The 2400-nt window shown below is 43.7% G+C and overlaps 1 pseudogene; it reads right to left on the bottom strand.

Moving 5' to 3' along the window:
* Nucleotides 1-753: 753 nt before the first annotated feature.
* Nucleotides 754-2180, bottom strand: LOC102522407 (annotated as a pseudogene).
* Nucleotides 2181-2400: the final 220 nt, after the last annotated feature.

The raw sequence follows: 2400 nt of genomic DNA on the forward strand, positions 1-2400 counted from the left end.
GTACTCTGGTTGGCTGCTTGGGTCTGTGGATGTGAGTTCTTGGTGTATTGGTGGAAGAGTGTGTGCTATGAGTGTCCTTCTACTCCACCATCTTGGCCTTTGCCCTCTCCCACCTAGACTTTGTAGTTCCAGGTGAAGGAATGTTTCTGCCAGTAGAAAGAAAAATAATTTTCCAGAGTGGTGGTTAAGACTGACACCCGGCCACTTTGGGCTCCTCATGACTCTGTGTCAACAGGCAAAGAGGGGAGTTACTGCACTATATGGGGTGACTGATTCTGAAAACTGTCACAGGAGAGCCATACATGGAGAGTATTTAATGTGGTAAAAACATATTTATTCAGAACTATAGTAATAATGAAAAATAGACCTCAATATACAACTGGGCTCAATGAAGAATAGGGAATTGGGAAGAGGAAATCCTGCTGGTGGGGATGGAATATGTGAAACCTAATTAGATATTGAGGGTGATCAGACCTGGAGGATGAAGGCCTCATGCAAAGCACTCTCAGCAGAATTCTTGCTGAGGATTTTACAAGGAGGTACCCATATGGGCCTAGGAGAAGTTTCAAGGATCTGATTAAAGTTTGGTCAACCAACTAATCCTTGTCAGACCCTTCTTTGTAATCTTTGTTTTTTTTAAGACAGGAAATACTTTATTCAAATCCATCAGAGAAATGGATAATTTGGGTCTGTAATAAAGCATTGTGTTTTTAAGCATAAGTCAGTAATTGTATATTGAAATATGCACTGCTATATACAAATTAACTGATCAGACTGCAAATTTTCAATGTTTAAACAGAATATGCTTCTCTGCAAAAGCAGCACCTTTGTGACATTACGACCTTACTATCCTTCCCCTTCTTCCTCTCCCTCTCCTTCAACAGAATCTATACCAGCCTCCTCATAATGTTTCTCAAGGGCAGCCAAGTCCTCATGGGCCTCAGAAAACTCTTCTTCCTCCGTGACCTCACCCACATACACTAAACAAAGGTATGCTTTTCTTACATCAGGCCAGACTTGTGGTCCAGGTGAGGCCAGGCCTCAGCAATGGCTGTGGTGTTGCTCAGCATGCAAACAGATTACTGTACTTTGGCCAGGTCTCCAAGTACCCTGGTGGGAGGCTGATAATTAATGCCAACTTTGAAGTCAGTGGGGCACCAGTCCACAAACTGGATAGTATGCTTGGTCTTGATTTTGGCAATGGCAGTATTGACATCTTTGGGAATCACATCACCATGGTATGACAGGGAGCAAGACATGTATTTACCATGGTGAGGAGTTCACCATCTGGTTGGCTGGTTCAAAGCAAACATTGGTGATCTGTGATAAATAAAGCTGTTAATGGTAGGTTTTCTCAGCAGAAATGACAGGGGTATATGTGGCCAGAGTGATGTGGATGTGAGGATAGGGACCCAGTTTGTTCTGGAATTCTTTAAGAACAATATTCAAGGCTCCATCAAACCTCAGGAAAGCAGTAATGTGGGATACAACTTGGCCTATCAACCTATGCAGGTTAGTGTAGGTTGGGTGCTCAATATCGAGGTTTCTACAACAGATGTCATAGATGGCCTCATTGTGTACCATGAAGGCAGAGTGCTCGAGGGTGGTTTGGGTTTTGAGGATGGAGTTGTAGTTCTCAACTACAGCTGTGGAAACCTGGGGCCTGGGTACATGGAGAACTCAAGCTTGGACTTCTTGCCATATTTGACATAGAGATTTTCCATCATCACGGAAGTGAATCCATAACCAGATCCCCCATCAAAGCTGTGGAAAACCAAGAAGCCCTGAAGATCTGTGCACTGGTTAGCTAGTTTCCGAATTTGGTCCAAGACGCGGTCAATGATCTCCTTGCAAATGGTGTAGTGACCATCGGCATAGATATTGGCAGCATCTTCTTTGCCTGTGATTAGCTGCTCAGGGTGGAAGAGCTGGTGTCTTGCTCTTGGTCCCAGTGCAATGACTGTGGATTCCAGGTCTGCTAACACTGCCCTGGGCACATGCTTTCCAGCTCATGTTTCACTGAAGAAGATATTGAAGGAGTCATCTCCTCCCACAATGGTCTTGTCACTTGACATCTGGACATTGGGCTGGATGTTGTGTTCCAGAGAGTAGATCTCCCAGCAGGCATTGCTGATCTGGACAGCAGCCTGGCAAATGTGGATGGAGATGCACTCAGGCATAGTTGTTTTTTAGCGGCTGCTGAACAGATGGTGGAGAGGATGAAGAGAGGTTGCTTCTTACAGCATGACTCTTAGGCAATCATTGTAAGATAACCTGACTGTAGTCTCCCTTTTTAACTGAAGTATAGTCAATTTACAATGCTGTTAATTCCTGGTGTACAGCATAGTGATTCAGATATATGTGTATTTTTTAATTATATTTATTAACAGTCATTGCATA

This window comes from Camelus ferus, chromosome 27, assembly GCF_009834535.1.
Source record: "Camelus ferus isolate YT-003-E chromosome 27, BCGSAC_Cfer_1.0, whole genome shotgun sequence".
Classification (NCBI taxonomy): domain Eukaryota; kingdom Metazoa; phylum Chordata; class Mammalia; order Artiodactyla; family Camelidae; genus Camelus; species Camelus ferus.